Source organism: Danio rerio, chromosome 2 (assembly GCF_049306965.1).
Source record: "Danio rerio strain Tuebingen ecotype United States chromosome 2, GRCz12tu, whole genome shotgun sequence".
Classification (NCBI taxonomy): domain Eukaryota; kingdom Metazoa; phylum Chordata; class Actinopteri; order Cypriniformes; family Danionidae; genus Danio; species Danio rerio.
Window position 1 is genome coordinate 2,805,479 of NC_133177.1, and position 21,620 is coordinate 2,827,098.

General features: G+C 37.8%; 1 long non-coding RNA gene across 1 annotated transcript in view; it reads left to right on the forward strand.

Annotated features, from left to right (window-relative positions):
• The first annotated feature begins 4,881 nt into the window (after positions 1 to 4,881).
• Positions 4,882 to 21,620, forward strand: part of LOC141377661 (uncharacterized) — a 66,594-nt gene continuing 49,855 nt past the window's right edge. The window contains exons 1-3 of the long non-coding RNA XR_012390149.1: positions 4,882 to 4,950; positions 5,419 to 5,518; positions 17,798 to 18,217. This is a non-coding gene — a long non-coding RNA (uncharacterized lncRNA). The remainder of the gene's footprint in view (positions 4,951 to 5,418; positions 5,519 to 17,797; positions 18,218 to 21,620) is intronic.

Genomic DNA, 21,620 nt, shown 5'->3' on the forward strand with positions numbered 1-21,620 from the left:
TGCAACTTTAAAATACAGTAACATACTGCATAACTATCATCCAGTGAACACAGCTGAACAATAAAACTATGTCAAGTAGTATATATACTGTTAACAACTTACTGTAAAATCTACAATAACTTTATGGCAGCAGTTCGCCAGTAACTTACTGTAAAATCAATTACAGCAAAGTACTGTATTTACATTTACATCACTATTTATCTTGCTGTATATGTATGCACAGTATTATTACTGTAATATATACAGTAATTTTAACAATGCAACTTTAAAATACAGTAACATACCGCATAACTCTCCTCCAGTAAATTACTGTTAATTACTGTGTTACATTAGCAGTGCATATGCAGGCAATTGAGACCCTACATGCAGACGTTTTTGAGGGTCCGCGCTGAAATGAGACAAACACTTATCAGGTGTAGTGAATCTTTTTCCCGCGGGAATATCTGACATACTTGGATAAGTGGGCAGCCGAATGCTTGCTCTCTGTGGTTTCATGCTCACAATGACAGGATACGGGGTTAGAGCAACATCCATGTTCTACACCTCCTTTAAAACTTTTTTTTTTTTGTGAAATGTGCTCAATGCAATGTTTCCTCTTTCGCAGGTTGCTTCCTGTTTTATTTAGGGCCGCTTGTGTTTTTATACAAGATTATAAGAGATAATGTTTTACAACGTACTAATCAAGTCTACGGTGTCTATATAATAATTTTATTTGTGACGTTTCAGGCGCATATGTAGAGGAAATAACATTTTTAAAGTATTATTTACATGGCAGTTCTGCTTAAGGGACATGAATATGCAGACTTTTAAAGACAAATCAAAGCAGATGTTTATTGAAATATTTATCGACCCTGTGTAAACAACTGAAAAGCAAAAACAATACCGTCATGACCGCACAAGTGTATTCCAGTATGCGCTCAGTGTATTCTCAGTGTGCGCAATTACTTGACTACCCAAAAACAATGGTGGAGTACAGGAGTGTTTGTTTTTTGTATTGTTTTGTTTTTAGCCCATTTTATATCAGGTATCCCCCTACCCCCCGTGGTAGAGAGTTCCAGAGCTTGGGTGCAATAACACTAAATGATCTGCCCCCCATTGAAGAGAGGCGGTACCGAGGGACAGCGAGAAGGCCAGAGTCAGCAGAACGTAAAGAATGAGTTGGGGTGTAGGGGACAAGCATGTTGCACAGATAGGAGGGTGCTAGGTCATTTAAGGATCTAAATGCAAGGAGGAGAATTTTAAATTTAATGCGGTATGCAACCGGGAGCCAATGGAGATCGGACAAGATTGGGGTTGTGTGAGCAGAACGTTTGGTACATACATAGAGAAATAAGTAAAATAATAGAACATGTACCAGCAGCTTATTACAAGCTTTTTCTACACTCTCAGAAATAAAGGTACGCGAGCTGTCACTGGGGTGGTACCTTTTCAAAAGGTACACATTTGTACTTGAAGGGTTCATATTGCTACCTTAAAAGAACATATTAGTACATACTAATTTTAAGAGGAACACTTGGTAACACTTTATAATAACTACACACTATAAATCATTTATTAAGCATTAGCAAATAGTGAATTCATTATCTGTTAAGCATTAACTCTACATTAATAAACGTTAGTAAGCAGTTTATAACTGCAGCTACAAAAGCTCTATTCTTGACTTCTAACCACATTTAAAATGTGCTTAATAATTGTATTTTCATACTTAGTAAATGATTTATTTTTCATTACTAAATTAAGTATCGCATTATTTACAAACCAGTTGTATTAAAGAGTAGTTGAGGGTTTTTAGGATCATTCAGAATGAGTTGGTAAATGATTAATAAAATATTGAAATCAACGTTTATATGTCTTATTATTCAGGCATATATTAATGGTTACTATGTATGTTAATAAATGCTTTATTAACTCAACTTCACCTAGTTTTGTGACCTAATCTAAAGTGAAGACTATTCATGCTTTATAAATCCTTTATAAATGACAAATAAAGGCTCAGTTAAATTCTAAACAGGAAAAATGACATTATTCATGCCTATTCAATTAAAGATACTCAAATGAAACTGTACTTCAAATAAAAAATAAATCTTTGCAACCTGATCTAAAATAAAATCACTGTAGAGTTTAAACATTGCATTTTATTACATTGTTTAATTATTATATTGTTGTTTTATCCAGTTTTGTTGTATTTTGACACTCCTGTTATTTAGAAATGTTTAAACTTTACAGTAATTTTACTTTTTAGAAAAGATTGCAAAGATTATAGTTCATTTGATTCTGAGCCTTTAATTGTCATTTATAAGGGATTTATAAAGCATGAATAGTCCTCACTTTAGATTAGGTCACAAAACTGCATGAAGTTGAGTTAATAAAGCATTTATTAACATATTAGTTGACTATTAGTCTATGCCTAAATAATAAGACATATAAATGTTGACTTTCAATAGTTTATTAATCCTTTACTAACTCATTCTGAATGATCCTAAAAACCCTCAACTACTCTTAAATACAACTGGTTTGTAAATAATGCGATACTTAATTTAGTAATGAAAAATAAATTATTAACTAAGTATGAAAATACAATTATTAAGCACATTTTAAATGTGGCTATAAGTCAAGAGTACAGCATTTGTAGCTGCAGTTATAAACTGCTTACTAACGTTTATTAATGTAGAGTTAATGCTTAACAGATAATGAATTCACTATTTGCTAATGCTTAATAAATGATTTATAGTGTGTAGTTATTATAAAGTGTTACCGAACACTTTTGTACTTTTTGGGTACTAATATGTACCCTTGAGGCATTAATATGGACCATTTAGGTACAAATTTGTACCTTTCGAAAAGGTCCCACCCAGTGACAGATCACCTACCTTTATTTCTGAGAGTGTAGCATAATACACAGCACCAACCCAGACATTATATATCATTTTAAACTATTAAAAATGTTCATAAAATTCACTATTTCTAACTTTTGTAGATTAAAATGTTGTTGGAAGAATGATCAAGCTCCCATAATGCAATTCAAAAGCAGAAATAACACTGAATACAAAAAACTGCTATTTTACAGATAGTGTGTGTGTGTGTGTGTGTGTGTGTGTGTGTGTGTGTGTGTGTGTGTGTGTGTGTGTGTGTGTGTGTGTGTGTGTGTGTGTGTGTTCTGGATGTTGTTACTTCTGTATGTTCCCCCCAAAAAAAATCCGACTAAAGGGAGGAGTGTAGTGCAACAGTTGGCGGTTCCTCTGCTGGTTAAAGACATGGGTTGTAATGACGTAGTAACATGTGAAGGGGCACAATAGATCTGAGAGAGCCAAGGAAATGAGAAGTTCCTCTGCGTGCATCTTGTATGCAGTGTCATAAACATCAGGAAACTACCAGCGGCGGCTCCCAAGGGGATCAAGTGCAATCTCTGCTCTACACAATGCCCACGGTGACGTACGGAGCGTCCTTGGAATTTAGGAACAAAAACACAAAGGTCAAGGCAGCGTTAATGAGAGAACAAATGAAAGACGCTCGTATAATTAATTGGAAAAACAGGAGATGGACGGCAAAGAACTGATGTTTAAACTACTTACAGTTGAAGTCAGAATTATTAGCCCTCTTGAATATTTTCCCCAATTTCTGTTTAATGGAAAGAAGCACATTCCTAATCAAAAAAGTTTTAATAGCTAATAGCTGATTTATTTTCTCTTTGTCATGATGACAACACATAATAGTTGACTAGGCATTCTTCAAGACACTAGTATTCAGCTTAAAGTCACATTTAAAGGCTTAACTAGGGTAATTAGGGTAAAGTTAGGGTAATTAGGCAAGTCATTGTTTGACAGTGGTTTATTCTGTTGACAATCGAACACAAATATAGCTTAAGGGGGCTAATAATATTGAAAAGAAGGTAATAATTCGCACTTAATTGCTTCAGATGTTTTTATTTTTACTTTTTCTAACATTTCACAGGTGATAACAGACAAACAAAAAGTTTGATTCATTTCAATCTTGATTTTCAATTTTTTCAGATAGTAACTGTTTCTTTCTTTGTAAAGTCAATAATCAGGAGCATTAGATTCATCGAACAATGGTTGAGAGTTTCACACCATTTTTTACAGAATTCAACATCATCTCGTCCTATCGTTGGTTCTTTCTGGATTCGCAGTCCTCGTGGTATTCGACAATTTCTGTAGTACTCACTTAATGTTTGGGCGTGTAGTTCCATTCGGACTTCTTTTTGTCGGAATGCCAACAGTCTTTGTTCCATTTGTTCTAGCGTTTCTTTAGTCGAGATCGTGGACATAAGTACTTGGCCAGGGAGTAAAATATTTTCCGCATCACCCGTACTGAATGTGAATGTAGCTGATAGTGAATTTTGCTGATCTCTTCGAAAGACATCTTGTTGAACGCTGGCAGCAGGTGTGTAATGAATCACGTGTGCAGAGTTAGAGTGCAAATCATTACCTTCTTTTGAATAATAGTAACGATAAGATTAACGCACCAAACCAGAGAAGTAACTAAAAAAAAAACGCAAGCGCGCAGGACAAACTTTAGTAACTCTGCACACGTGGCTAATAATATTGACCTTAAAATGTCTTTTAAAAAAATAAAAACTGCTTTTATTTTAGCCTAAATAAAACAAATAAGACGTTCTCCACTTCAATTTAGTGTTTTGCTAAGATAATAGCCTTCACACAACTTAAAAAACCTTTATAGTAAATTAAAACATTTAAAAAATGACACTTGCTGCATGTTCAGACTACTTATTTGATGTGACCTAAGACCTGTGAAAAGATGATGCCAACCATAAAGGACCTAAAGGACAACACATTCGAAAAGATGATCATAACCATAGAAGACTCTCAATAATCCTGGACAGGCCGTATCCTGAGCAAATGCACAACACAGGCTCGTTCTGAAAACGTAGCCCTATATACGTTTCTGGAGATCACAAATTATGTAGCCAGAGTGTCATGTTCACCAGCAAACAACCACCAGATGTCGCTGGTAAACACACACACACACACACTTAGGACTACAAATCTGCTGATAAACTACATATTCAGTCATGCCACACACACACACCTGCTCCAAGTCTCCACTGATTAGACTCCCACAGCTGATCCTGCTTCAAGACTAATTACACACAGTATTTAAGCAGCACACACACTCATTCACATTACCGAGTCTTGTTAACTGTAATAGTAACACTACAACGCGTTTTCCTTGTCTTGTTTCTCCGTGTTTTGACCTTAGCCTAGTTTATCCTTTTGTCCTGCCTGCCTTCTGACCTCCTTGCCTGTTATTCGACTATGATTCTGGACTGTCTCAATATACCTGTTTACACCTGTATTGACCATTGCTTCCCTGACTACGATTAAACCTGCATTTGGATCCTCCCTTCTGTTGTTGGTGTCACTCCCCGTCGTTACACAGAGCTACGGATGGCTGCATTTCATCGTTAAAATGAACGCTACGGGGTGATATGATGTCGTTCCTTTTCACTCTTACCAGCTGATCGCTTACAGTTTGTCCAGTAGCTCGACATGTACGTTGGCGGACTTAAGACGTAGAGCGAAGTTGACGATGACAATGGGGTTTTTCTAGCATAATACACAGCACCAACCCAGACAATATATAATATTTTAAACTATTAAAAATGTTCATAAAAGTCACTATTTCTTTTTTTACTTTTGTAGATTAAAATGTTGTTGGAAGAATGATCAAGCTCCAATAATGTACGTCGGCGGACTTGAGACGTAGAGCGAAGTTGACCGTGACAATGGGATTTGAGTCCGGTGAAGAACGGTTCCTGAAAGCAGGTAACACAAAATCATAAGTTAAAAAAATACAAAGAGGTAAATAACAGGGTGAAAATGTGGTAAAATCACATACAAAAAATGTGGTACGTTTTCAGAATGAGCCTGGGTTAACTACTTAGCGAACCTAATTGGCTTATTTATGGAAGAAATTATAAACTTAATTAGGTGGAACCTAGCATTTCAGCTAGCCTCTTGTAAACTTTACATTCTAGTTTAAGGAAGAACTTACGTACAGCTGGTGCACACTGATGAATACCAAAAACAAAGTCTTTGACATTGTCTTTGAGTCTTACAGGTTTTGGGGAGATTACATTAACAAACAGCCCCATCAATGAATTCAATAGAACACTTTTGAGAAGGACATACAAAAGTACTGATAAAATAGCTGACCTGAATAAGGCTTTTATTTGTGTGTGCGTGTGTGTTTTGTGTTAAAAAATGACTGCTTTGAATTTTCTAAGAAACACACAGGAGACGAGACAGAAAAGTTTGGCAGCTCCACTTCTGCGATAAGACAGATAAGGTTTTACTATGATGTTTGACATGTAAACGGCATGTGCGGTGGGGTCAGATCACGCGTACACAATCCTTGGAATGTATAGAAGGCTGACAGAAAACACACATGTACAAATCCAGGCGTAGCGAGAAGATATAAGCCTGTACCGGCTAGTACCAAACACACGATAAGATGGAGAGAAGGAGATGAGATAAGAGTAATGGATGACGTACAGTTTGTTCGTGATTTATTAGCCATACTTGCATTAAATAAGCTGATCATGAATGTTCACATGTTTACTATCCTGCTATAGTGACAATAAAGTATATTATATTATATTATATTATATTATATTATATTATATTATATTATATTATATTATATTATATTATAGTATATTATATTATATCATTATATTATATTATATTATATTTTATTATATTACATTATATTTTATTATATTATATTATATTATATTTTATTATATTTTATTATATTATATTATATTATTTTATATTATATTATATTATAATATTATATTATATTATATTATATTACATTATATTTTATTATATTATATTATATTATATTATATTATATTATATTATATTATATTATATTATATTATATTATATTATATATTATATATTATATTTTATTTTATTATATTATATTATATTACATTATATTTTATTATATTATATTATATCATATTATATTATATTTTATTATATTATATTATATTATATTATATTATATTATATTATATTATATTATATTATATTATATTATATATTATATTATATTATATTATATTATATTATAATATATTATATTATATTTTATTATATTTTATTATATTATATTTTATTATATCATATTTTATTTTATTATATTATATTATATTAAATTTTATTCTATTTTATTATATTTTATTTTATTTTATTTTATTATATTATATTATATTATATTATATTATATTATATTATATATTATTATATCATATTATATTATATTATATATTATATCATGTTATATTATATTATATTTTATTATATTATATTATATTATATCATACTTATCATATTATATTATATTTTATTTTATTTTTTATTATATTACATTATATTTTATTATATTTTATTATATTATATCATATCATATTATATTATATTATATTATATTATATTATATTATATTATATTATATTATATTATATTATATATTAGTGGCACAGCCAACAAATGTGTGTGGAGTTTGCATGTTCTCCCTGTGTTGGCGGGAGTTTCCTCCGGGTGCTCTGGTGTCCCCCACAATCCAAACACATGCGCTATAGGTGAACTGGGCAAGCTTAATTGGCTGTGGTGTATGAGTGTGTGAATGTGAGTGTGTATGGGTGTTTCCCAGGACTGGAAGGGCATTTGCTGCGTAAACATATGCTGGAATAGTTGGCGGTTCATTCCCCTGTGTGCTCAGCTAAATGAATTATTTTCTTTCTTCTTTTGAATCCAAATGAAGGTATTTTGAAGAATGCTGGCTGCACCCATTGTCTTTAATAGTAGGAAAAAGAACAACAGTGAAAGCCAATAGGTCCCAGCAACCAGTATTTATCAAAATATCTTCTTTTGTGTTTGACAAAAGAAGGAAACTCGGTGCCGCTTTATATTAGGTAGCCTTAACTACTATCTACATGCATCAAAAAATAAATACAATGTATTTACTGTGTTCATAATGTATTACAGAACATGTCTGGTGCTCATGTACTGTAATTCACTGCGGCATGTGGGCCAAGCAAAAGCTAGTTATGTGGGCCAGAGCTAGGACAGAGATGTTTTGCTATTTGGGATGATATATGCCTTCAGTGATTCCCTGAAGATAAATACAGAACAATAACACAACTGGAATAGCAGTCACCATTGTCAATCTCATATGAAGCAAGATGACATATGATGACGTGTGCAGGTGCTGTAGTGCTGTCCCAATCCTTACGCCCTATTCACACAGGCCATCAGCGTCAACGCTTCCTATTCACTTTGAATAGGTGACGTCAGTCGTTGCCGAACTGCATTGTGGATCCGTCGGCGCCGCTTCAGAAGCGTTCCTCGCTGCAGAAGTTGGGACTAGCTCAACTTTTCAAGCGCCGATGGAAGCGTCAGCCAATCAGATCGCTGTATGCAAATACACCAGCTAGAAAGTGGCCTATTGCTGGCTGAATTTCATTGGCTGACGCTTCGATGACGATCGTTTCAGCTCCAACTTCAGACACGCCTTCAATTAAGCGTTGACGCTGAAGCCCCGTGTGAATAGGGCGTTAGGGGTACATTTTAAAGTCCTTCCCCTTCACTCTCAGTTTCAAGGGCCAACGGAAGGGGTGCAGAAATAGAATTGGGATCGTGCCTAAAGTGTTACCAAAAAGTTTGTTGAGGGGGTGGACTTTAGGAGTGATGTTTGCTCAGGCCAGTCTTTTGTCTTGTGTTTTTCCAATCAGCAGCTCTGAGCTTGGTTAGATTGGTTGTAAACAGCATCCGTGAACTAATGGCTGTAGAGTTCTTTGAGAGGGTGAACTGAGGTGCCGCAGAAAATATCAATGGCTTCATTGTCGGCAAGAAGATTAGTTAATGGGGGAGGGATGTAGATGCTAAAGAGAAAAACTTAATTCTGAAAAAAGAGAGTAAATCTGCTTAAGAGAAACAAAGAGGGAGTAATCTGGAAGGGCATCCGCTGTGTAAAACATATGCTGGATAAGTTGGTGGTTCATTCCACTGTGGTGACCCCAGATTAATAAAGGGACTAAACTCTTAAGAAAACGAATTAATGAATAATATACAGTGCATGCGGAAAGTATTAGTGCTTCACATTTTCCACATTTCTTTATGTTACAGCCTTATTACAAAATGGATTAATTCATTTATTCCCTCAACATTCTACACACAATCCCCCATAATGACAATGTGAAAAAAAAGTTTTTGAAATTGTTGTTAATTTCTTAAAAAAAAATAAAAAACTGAAAAATCAGATGTACATCAGTATTCACAGCCTTTGCTCAAGAATTCGTTAATGCACCTTTGGCAGCGATTACAGCCTCAAGTCTTTGTGAATATGATGCCACAAGCTTGGCACTCCTGTCTTTGGGAATTGTTGGCCATTCCTCTTTTCAGTAACACTCAAGCTCTATCAGGTTGGATGGGAAGCGACAGTGTACAGCCATTTTAGATCTCTCCAGAGATGTTTAATAGGATTTAGGTCTGGGCTCTGGCTGGGCCACTCAAGGACATTCACAGAGTCATTGTGAAGCCACTCCATTGATATTTTGGCGGTGTGCTTTGGGTCATTGTCCTGCTGGAAGATGAACCGTCGCCCCAGTCTGAGGTCAAGAGCACTCTGCAGCAGGTCTTCATTCAGGATGTCTCTCTACATTGCTGCATTCATCTTTCCCTCTATCCTGACTAGTCTTCCAGCTCCTGCTGCTGAAAAACATCCCCACAGCATGATGCTGCCGCCACCATGCTTCACTGTAGGGATGGTATTAGCCTGGTGATGAGCACTGCCTGGTTTACAAACGTAACGCCTGGCGTTCACTCCAAAGAGTTCAATTTGAGTCTCATCAAAGCAGAGTGTTTAGTTTCTTATGGTCTGAGAGTCCTTCAGATGCCTTTTGGCAGATTCCAGGTGGGGAGTGTCTTCCGTCTGGCCACTCTACCACACAGGTTGGTGGATTGCAGCACAGATGGTTGTCCTTCTATAAGGTTCTCCTCTCTCCACAGAAAAACGCTGCAGCTCAGATAGAGTGACCATTTGGTTATTGATCACCTCTCTGACTAAGGCCCTTCTCCCCCGATCACTCAGCTTAGATAGCCGGCCAGCTCTAGGAAGAGTTCGGTGGTTCCAAACATCTTCCACTTACGGATGATGAAGGCCGCTGTGCTCATTGGAACTTTCAGAGCAGCAGAAATGCTTCTGTAACCTAAGGGGTCTCAGACAATTCCTTTGTCTTCATGCTTGGTTTGTGCTTTGACATGCACTGTCAACCCTGGGACCTCATATAAACAGGTGTATGCCTTTTCAGATCATGTCCAATCAGCTGAATTGAGCACAGGTGAACTCCAGTTAAGCTGCTGAAACATCTCAAGAATGATCGCTGGAAACAGAATGTACCTTAATTTAGATTAGTAAAAGTCTTTGATTACTAAGTCTGTACATGTGATTTTACAGCTTCTTTATTTTTAATAATTTCAGAAAATATTTTTTCACATTGTCATTATGGGGTGTTGTGTGAAGAATCTTGAGGAGATAAATGAATCAAATCCATTTTGGAATAAGGCTGTAACAAAAAAAAATGTGGAAAAAGTGAAGCGCTATCAATACTTTCCAGATGCACTGTACATATATGAACTAACAAAATTAGAATGAAATGATCATAATAATAATAATAATAATACCATTTTAATAACTTTCTAGCTATTAAAACTAACTCTGCAATGTTTATTCACAAGTATTTAATTCATATTTGATTAAAATCACAAATAGTTGTCTGATAAGTACTGAGCACACTCCTCCTATATCTGGTCAGTTTTTTAGAAAACCAGTGTCAACCACCCTAAAATTATCTCTAGTTTGTTGGCTTTGTAAAGATAGTAGCTCTGGCAACAAAGTGAGCACACAAAACACATAATAAAGTAATGAGCAAGTGTTGAGCAACAAGAACTAAAGTTATGTGTGATTAATCTTCTTAATGAATGCTCTTTAAACAGTTTTAATACAGTACATGTTAGCTGTTTTAGCCTTTTAGGCCATAGCAACTGCATTTCAGAATCTGCCAGCTCAGCATGGAATTCATTCCTTCATTCATTTTCTTGTGGGCTCAGTCCCTTTATTAATCCGGGGTCGCCACAGCGGAATGAACCGCCAACTTGCAAGGAATTCAATTAATCTTTATTTCTAATAGCATTTCTACAATGTAGATTGCATCAAAGCAGCTTAAGACAGACGATTACAGTGAATGTAAACTGCGTCAATAGTTTTCAGAGTTGAAGTTCAGTTTAATTCAGTTCAGTGTGGTTTAAATTTCACTGCTGAAAGTCCAAACACTGAAGAGCAAATCCATCTCCATGTCTCAACAAGTCGCAAATGCAAAAACAATAATGGTTAAAAATAATTCTTCTTTCCTTATTTGAGTAAATATAACACAAAACAAAGGATATCCTAGCATGCTGATTGCATGAGATAAACAGCACACAGTATGGCCGCTAATAACATTGAAGGAAAGCCCAATAAACCTGCCGGCCATTAAAGCTGACGGAGTGTTTCCTGCCCCTGACAGCAAGACCAAACACTTTCTTAAGATCTTGTACTTATCTTTAGATTTACAATCAGTTTCCAAAATAAGCTTAATGCCACCTCCCCATCCGCCGCGATTCTATTTTTAAGTATATTTGTCACTATCAAAGATTGCCTGTTTATCACTAAAATCTGAAGGGTCTTCTTGTGGCGCCCTCTGCCATTCATTTTGTTCATTTTCATTCAGCTTGGTTGTTTATTGATCAAGAGCTGCCACGGCGGAATGAACTATTCTGGCATATGTTTCATGCAGCAAATGTTTATGCATACTTAGGGATAGTTCACCCAAAAATGACATTTCATCATTTATTAATTTTCTCGTCGGCTTAGTCCCTTTATTAATCCGGAATCGCCACAGCGGAATGAACCGCCAACTTCTCCAGCAAGTTTTTACGCAGCGGATGCCCTTCCAGCCACAACCCATCTCTGGGAAACATCCACATTCACACACTTATACACTACGGACAATTTAGCCTACCCAATTCACTTGTACCGCGTGTCTTTGGACTGTGGGGGAAAGCACGTGAAAGCAGGGAGAACATGCAAACTCCACACCGAAACGCCAACTGAGCCGAGGCTCAAACCAGCGACCCAGCGACCTTCTTGCTGTGAGGCGACAGCACTACATACTGCACCACTGCCTCGCCAAAATGACATTTCTGTTATTCATATTCAGAACACATATCAAGATAATTTCAACCCAGGCTCATTCTGAAAACGTACCCCTATACACATTTCTGGAGAGCGCCAAATATGTCCCAGGAGCTACGTTTTTTAGCAGTTTATATTTTTGCGAATCCACCAGAGGCCGCTGTGTACGCTTTTTCAGATCTCAGATTTCTCTTGCTAGTGCCATTTGCGCCTGCTGTTCTCACGTAAATCCACCAGAGGTCGCTGACTGTCTGACCGATCGACTGACCCACCCTCCTCCTTCACTAAACCCAATCAATAGTATTTTAAAAAGCACAGATTGACCCGCCCACCCCTTCCCTAAATTCCAGAAAAAAAGCCCTCGACTGATTTTTACCAAGTTTTCAGATTTTACCACATTCTCACCTTGTTATGTTTATTTTTTTCTATAGTTTTACCTCCTTTCTAGAACCATTTCAGATTCGAACCCCGTCAACTCTTCTCTGCATCTCAAATCCACCAACAAACATGGCAAGCCACTCGACAAACTGGTAACAGCGAGAAAGCCTTCCATACCGAGGTAAGCGATCAGCTGGTAAGCACAAAAAGGAATGGCGTCATAACGCCTGTCGCGTTCGTTTTAAAGACAAAATGCAGCCATACATAGCTCTGGCTACATCATTTTTGATCTTCAGAAGTGTATATAGGGGTATGTTTTTAGAAGTAATCTTTGTTGGCTATTTTAGATGAAATCGAAGAGCTCCCTCATCCTCCATAGACAGTAATGGTTCAGAAGCATTGTCAAAACTTTCCATGTGGTTTAACTGTATTCATATGAAGCTTCAAGAACAACCCAGGCTCATTCTGAATACGTACTCCTATATACATTTCTGGAGAACGCTGAATACGTCCCAGGAGCTACGTTTTTCTGCAGTTTTTTTTCTCCTTTTCAGATCTCAAAATTTCTCTTGTGAGTGCGATTTGCGCCTGCTGTTCTCGCGTAAATCCACCAGAGTCCGCTGTCGACTGACTGACCACCCGACCAACTCCCACAAAAAGCTATACAGTCAAAAGAAAACTCATATTTACAGTTGTAGCTTCGTACGGTTACAGATGAAGGGAATTTTTTGACAAAGTGTTTAGTTTCTTTTCTGGACTTTGAACATCTTGGGACCGTTGCTGTCTATAGAGGATGCGGGAGCTCTCTGATTTTATCTAAAATATTCAACATAGGCTCATTCTGAAAATGTAGCCCTTTATACATTTCTGGAGATAGGTACGTATGGATGCATTTCGTCTTTAAAACGAACGCTACGGGACGAGATGCTGCCATGTCTTGTTTGCCAGCTGATCGCTTATCTCCATATGACCTGGACAACTAGGTTTGAGTCCGGCGAAGAACGGTTCCAAAAAGCAGGTAAGACATAAACAGAATCCAAAAAATAAAACAAACAAGTAAAAAAAACAGGGTGAGAATGTGGTAAAATCTGAAAACAAGTTAAAAATCAGGCAAAGGCTTTTCTTGTTCTGGAACGCTTTTGAAAACACCTTTGGATGGGTTTATAGGTGTAACCACGGGCAGTAACACCAACAACAGAGGTAAGATCCACATGCAGGTTTATTCAAAGTCAGGCAAGCAATGGTCAACACAGGTGCAAACAGGTATTTGGAGACAGTCCAGAATCACAGTCGAATACAGGCTAGAGGTCAGAAAGGCAGGCGGCAGGCAAAGAGGCTAACAAGGCTAACGGTCGGTACACAAAATAACAAGACTTGGCAAACTGAAAGGGTGAATGAGTGGCTTACGTAGTGAGTGCAACCAGTTTCTGACAATCCTCAGGTGGTGCGAATGTAATCAGTCTAGATGACTAAGCATGTATGTCAGGGTGAAGTGCATGTATGAATATGTAGTCCAAAGGCGGAAGTGTAGTCCATGGTTGTTGTGAGTGAGAACCAGCGATCTAGTGGAATACGATCGCTGGTAATCGTGACAATAGGTGTGCTTTTTAAAATGCTATTGATTAGGTTTAGGGAATAGGAGGGTAGTGGGAATGGGTCGACAGCGGCCTCTGGTGAATTTACACGAGAACAGCAGGTATGAATGGCACTCGTGAGAGAAACTTGAGATCTGAAAACTGCAAAAACAGAAACTGCAGAAAAACGTAGCTCCTGGGACATATTTGGCGCTCTCCAGAAATGTATATAGGGGTACATTTTCAGAATGAGCGTGGGTTGAAAATCACAGATGGAAAACCCTTTTAGTATTCATTGCAAAAACACTTGAGTGAGTTGTGTTCAAGCATGCCATTGAATGTTTAGACAGCACAACCTCTTGGACAGCAAGCAGTAATGCTTTGAAGCCCTTAGAAGATCAAGAAAAATTTACAAAGCTCTGTTGCTCATCTTGCTGCAACTGTCCGCTGTTTTTCAACACAGTTACCCTAAGATTCTCATGTCAACCTTCATGACAATGGTCTCTCAAGAACTGCATTCCATTGGTTCAGATCTTACCTCCCAAATAAGTCCTTTAGAGTCAGCTGAAAGGGTGAAGTGTCCAAGCAGCAGCATCTAGCAACTGGGGTGCCTCAGGGCTCAGTGCTTGGACCACTTTTCTTCTCCATCTACATGTCATCACTAGAGTCTCATATTCAGAAGCATGGCTTTTCCTATCACGGCAGTGATGATGACACTCAACTGTACCTCACATTCCAGTCTGATGAGCCGATGATAGCTGCCCATATTTCAACACATCTGACAGACATTTCTTGTTGGATAAAGGAGCATAACCTTTAACTCAACCATGCCAAGACAGAACTGCTTGTGTTTTCGGCAAAAGCACAACTTCTTCATCCAGAGAGAGGCATGTTATCTATTTTCAAGAAACCTTGGAGTTGTGATTGATGATCAACTGAATTACACAGACTAGAACTGTTTGGTCCACCTGAATTGTCTTATGCAACATTAGGAAGATTAGACCAATACTATCAGAGCATGCTACACAAATCCTTGTTAAATCTGTTATTTAGTCCAACTTGGACTGTTTTAATACCCTGCTAGCAGCACTATCAATCTAAAAGTACTCTTTAATGTACAATATATGCAAAAAGAGTAACACTGTAGTATAGGAACCAACTCTCACTATTAATTATTAACTTATTACCTGCCTGTTATTAAGATATTGGCTTATTATTAGTGCTTATATATTACATATTTTGAATCATCCTGTTCGTGATGCTTAAAGGCTGATTTATACTTCTGCATCAAGCGCACGCGTATGCTACAGCACGGCCTATGCATGGATGCATAGCCCTTGCCGTGGTCATCAGCGTTGCTGAAGCGCACCTCTCAAAAAAATGTAACTACACGTCCAGTGGCGTAGCGCAAAATGCGGAGACCCCCCTGCAGGGATCGCTGACGGGGCCCCCTGATGAAGTGGGGGGGGGGAGATACGTCATACGTCAATTTGCATATCACTGACGTCATCACGTTCTACCGTTTCTGTTTGTTTAACAGCCTATGGTTAATAAAGGGGTATTTATAATTGCACTACACTTAATATAATTATGTTTATTTAACTAAATTTATTGCTGTTTGAATACAGTATGTCATTATCAATGTGTAGTGAATGTGCAGTAATCTCTCATATGTAATAAACTCAGACAAGTTCAGAAACTGTCACTAAAATATCTGTGATTGTAAACAAAAAAAAAGAATAAACGGTCCAATTAAATTGTTAAAATAAAGGAAAAGCAGATCGGTTTGACTGTACGAGGGAAATACCTTCATACTGCCTGTGCTAAATCATTTGTCGTCGGTACGCAGAGGGGTGATCTGCTCTCGGGCTGCAGGTGGGAGAGGCTGCTGTACGAGGACTGACTGGGCCGCCTGTCAGTGCTGTGAGGCGGGGGAGGGGCCGGCGGCATCACACGCAGCTCGTTGAGAAGAGTAGGGACGGTACAGTTATAGACAAATGACAGTCTAAAAAAAATCTCCAATAACACACAAAAAAGGCGCTAGATTTGGTGATAGGGGGGTCTGAAAAGTCGCTAAATCTAGTGACAAAGTCGCTAAGTTGGCAACATTGGCGGCAAGCAATCAGAATGAAGTAGTCCACCGCTTGAGAGGTGTTCAGAGAACACAGACCTGTGTACTTTCTTTCCGACCACAGTTGTTCCCAAGAGTTTGATTATTGCGGTTGCCGGATTATCAATTATTAAAAATCGCGACGATGCGAGGCCCCCTAATCACGCGGGGCCCCCCCGCGGTGCGTGCCCTGCGGGCCCGTCCGCTACGCCACTGTACACATCTCAACGACGCGTATTGCAAGCTCTGTGATTGGTGGGTTGGTATCCCTGACGAGTCTGAGCGGGACTGAAAGCCGCGCGAGCCCGATGGAGCGATTGTATACAAGTGTGGAGTCCAGTGAAGGAGCTCCGGATGAAAAGTTTTGTTTTGTGTTTATCTCATGGTTAAAATTGTTGCACGTTTGCCGGTTCCTGCCTCAAAATGAGCGAGTTTGAGCCACATGTACATTAAGGAACCATTCAGAAAAAACAAAACACCAGCAAAGAAACTCAACACAGAGGAACATTAACACCTTACTGCCAGCTAGTGTTTCGGAAGTGTTAATGCAGAGCAACAGAAACAGCAGGCAGAAGTATAAATGCACTGCTAAGCGCGTTTCCTGCGCCGTGGGTCACGCCGATCACTTGACGCAGAAGTATAAACCAGGCTTAATCCTACCCAGTAATAAAACCAAATTAAAAAGCCTAACTTAGGAGTTTATTGTACTAAAAATCATAGTTAGCTGTTAGATAATTGTGAGAATTGTACCTTTAAATAAAGTGTGACCCAAAAACAGGTTGCTATAGAAATAATAGTATATGCAATATTCATTTTGGAGAGTAGTGCGATAAATGTTATTTATTTTAGGTGCCACGCATTTGGGTTTTTTATCCCTATCTTTATCTATTCCTACCTCATCAGGTAGATGCTATTCTGCAATTGGCTAAAGGAGCCCACATTTGAACCTAGCGCTCAAAATAAAGTAAAAATAAGAGGTTTTCAGTCATTTTAAAGTCAGTGGTTTAAAGTCAAAATGTCAACCCAAGCTCATTTCTGGAGAACGCCAAATACAACCCAGTAGGTAAATTATTTGTTTGCAGTTTATGTTTTTGCGAATTAACCAAAGGCCTCTGTGTACGCTTTTTGAGATCTCAAATTTCTCTCGCAATTGCCATTCGCTCCTGCACTTCTCACGTTAATCCACCAGAGGCCACTGTCGACTGACCGACTGACCTACTGATCCCCCACTCTCCTCCTTCCCTAAGCATTAAATAAGCATAAACATAAATTAAGCATAAACATAAGTTTATGCTTAATTTAACCATCATAAACTCCTGATATGTTAAGGTATAATTCTATCATGACTTTACTTGAAGGGGGACATCATCATTAACCCATTCCTAACCACTCCTTATGTACATCCATCTAGTGCATTTACACTGAACAACATTAGAAAAGTGTTCAGACTTTCCTGCTGTCACCAGTTTGCCAAGTTATCTCAACATGTATGTTGGACTTCAGATGCAAAGAGGAGTTGACCACAACGATGGGGCTTGACTCTAGTGAAGAAGAGTTTCAGAAAGCAGGTAAGAAAAAAACAGAAGCCAAAAAAAACATATATTTAAAAAAAAAAACAGATAAATTACCGAGTGAGAACGTGGGAAAATCTGAAAGCGTGGTAAAAATCAGGCGAAGGCTTTTCTTTTTCTAGATCACCTTTATTTTTAATTGTTGGTTGGCTTTAGGGAAGTGGGTGATCAGATCAATCAGTGCTTTTGAAAACACTATTGGTTTGGTTTAGGGAAGGAGGAGCGTGGGTCAGTCAATCGGTCAGTCATTCAATCAGTCGACAGCAGCCTCTGGTGGATTTACGTGAGAAGAGCTGGTGCGTTTGACACTTGCGAAAGAAATTTGAACTCTGAAAAAGCGTACACAGCGGCCTCTGGTGGATTCGCGAATACAAAAATATGCTCTCCAGAAATGCATATAGGGGTACATTTTCAAAATGAGCCTGGGTTGCCAAAACCGCTTCAACTTTCCCCACTCCAAAAATGATTTGACCATTTTAGTGTCATTTCCATAGAACCTGTTCAACTTGACAAACCTTGAGTTCAGTGTAAACACTTCTGTTGATTATAACAGGAGATCTAGCATAGTTATCACCCAATCATTGCGCAGACACGGTGTCACTTCAGGTTATTTTTTCCTTTTATTCTTTGTGAACGTTTCAGATTTTCTGGTGCATTACATAATGTTTCTGGCAATAGGATTTGCCCCTGTGGTGAGCCAAGTTCATGCTCATTAGAGGCAGCCCTCATGACAGCTATTTGGACTTTAATGTTACTGTCATCCTGAGCTGAATGGGACCCTTTGAGAGCGTGGGCTCCTGGTGAGGGCCGGCACATTTGTTAACACAACAGCCCTCAAGACGTGGCGAGAACACTAAAGCATCCAGACATTAAACAATGTGTTATTTTTAAACAGCTCACAGTGCCTTGATAGGTAACTCTTGAGTCTAATTTTGAATGGTAAGTAAGTAGTTTAGTATGCATGCATTTATTTATGTACACTTCATTTCTTTATATCAGACCAATGTAAAACGCGATATTTACTTTACTTAAAAAATGAGTTAACAAGTTATATGGAACTGTTAAGTTGACTTATCTTAATTTGTATAATTATGCAAATAGTTTCACATGTTTTTACACTGTAAAAGACGCTGGGTTCCACACAACTCCTTCAGGTTGTCCCAACGCAAGTCGATTAAGTCATCGACTCGTTAAATTGTATTTACAAATTTAAGTGAATTGAAAATAAAGCAATTAAGGTGTCCTTAAAAAAACTTCAAGAATTGTGTTGATTCAGCTCATTTTAAGTTTGAACACCAGCAGTGCGATATGGCTGTATATCGATTCTCCTGTTCTGAAGAAAGTAGTTCCTCCAACAAAAGGATTTTTGAGACTTTCCGTGCTTGATTTTCTTTCTTATATACACGATTATGCCATCGAACTGTTGTATAAACCCAATATCAGACTCGATATGGCTGTATATCGGCATCGGCGATATGCCGATATACAGCCGATATACAGGAACTACTTTCTTCAGAACAGGAGAATTAGCCATTCCTGATTGGGCAGAGTAATACACAAGGGTGTTGAGGCTGTACGAGTGCTGATATTACGGGAATATCGCAAAGCTATCAACCAATGAGATTCAAGAACCAGACAGAACTTTTGTGTGTGTGTATATATATATATATATATATATATATATATATATATATATATATATATATATATATATATATATATATATATATATATATATACATATATATATATATATATATATAGAGTGAGAGAGAGAGAGAGAGAGAGAGAGAGAGAGAGAAAGAGAGAGCTGTCTTAGTTTTTTTGTTGTTGAATCAAATTAGCTTGTCTAGTCATCTCAACTTACATCAATCAAACTGACTAAAAGTATTAAGTTAAACATTGCATAGCTTAAAAATGTATTGGAAACCTGATTAACTTAAATGAAAATAAAATAAGTGAAAGCAACATAAACACATTTGTTGTCATGTTGTAAGCTCACAGTTTGTGAAACGAACCTGAATTTGATCATTTTTAAGCTATGTGACCTATGATTGTTATCAAAAGATAAGTATGCATACATTTGCATAAATTTGCATAACATTTGAAAAGAATTCAAATTGCCAGAGACCAAGCCAAATCTACAGACCAGAAAATCCAACACAGGCTCATTCTGAAAACATAGCCCTACATACATTAGTGGAGATCACGAATTATGTAGCCAGAAGTACTTATGGCTGCATTTCCTGTTTAAAATGAACGATACAGGGCGGCATGACACCGTTCCTTTTCTTGCCTACCAGCTGACCATTAACCTCCGTATGGACGGATTTCCAGCTGTTACCAGTTTGTCCAGTAGCTCACCGCGTACATTAGCAGACTTGAAACGCAAAGAGCAGTTGATCACGACAACAGGGTTTGAGTCTAACGAAGAACAGTTCCATAAAGCAGGTAAGACAGAAACCAAAAAATAAAATAAACAAGCAAATAATAGGGAGAATGTGGTAAAATCTGAAAACGTGGTAAAAGTCAGGCAAGGGCTTTTCTTTTTTTTCGATTGCTTTTTACAACACTGTTGGTTGGGTTTAGGGAAGTGGGTGGGCGAGTCAATCGGTGCTTTTAAAACACTATTGGTTGGGTTTATGGAAGGATGAGTGTGGGTCAGTCAGTCAGTCAACAGCGGCCTCTAGTGGATTTACGTGAGAACAGCAGATGCGAATGGCACTCGCAAGAGAAATTTGAGATCTGAAAAGGCGTACACAGTGCCCTCTGGTGGATTCGCAAAAAAACGTAGCTCCTGGGATGTATTTGGCGCTCTCCAGAAATGTATATAGGGGTATGTAATCAGAATGAGCCTGGGTTGAAAAAATCATAATCAGTTGAATGTGAGCTTTTTTGGGAGGGGGGGGAAGAATTCCCTAGAATAACCAACTACAGACCCTCTAAAAAAAAAAAAAACGATTGACCTTATCGCCATAAAAGTTAACTTTACTTTATAAAGAAATACGTAAACTCGTTAGCTTGAATCATTGTGACTTATTTTTATAATTACGCTCTTTATAATTATATACAGTTTGCATGTTCTCCCTGTGTTCACGTGGGTTTGAAAACAAACTTTTTACATTGTAATAGAAATGCAAACTGACATTCTATTACTCAGAGTGTGTCTTATAAGATCATGGCTGCAGGAAGTTTGTCAAGAAACTCGGGTTTCCTTATTTCTGGGTTGTTTTCTTTGAAATCCACATGCTTATTTTTCTCACCCCCTGGCTTCCTCCTGAACCTCCTCTTTTTGAAGCTCTCAATGGATAGTCTTCATTTCCCATGGAAACAATAGCCGTGGCAGATCTCAGCCTTTGTTTGGACATTCCTCTCTGCCTGGCGGCGATATGAAGCAATTAGGTACATGTGAGCAATTAGTGAACTCGTTTTTTTTTTTTTCTGTCACACAATGTTTTGTGGCTGGATGCTCGGAGCTCTTACTATTTGACGATGAACCAGACGCTAAATGTTTTACAGTGTGATGAGTTTATATTGCTAATATATAGTGGATCAGTGCATGGGTCATAGAAGAGATGCCCGATAGTACAAGGTGGCATGGTGGCCCAGTGTTTAGCACTGTCGGTCACTGGAAGAAGGTCACTAGTTCGAGTCCCGGTTGGGCCAGGTGGTATTGCTGTGTGGAGTTTGCATGTTCTC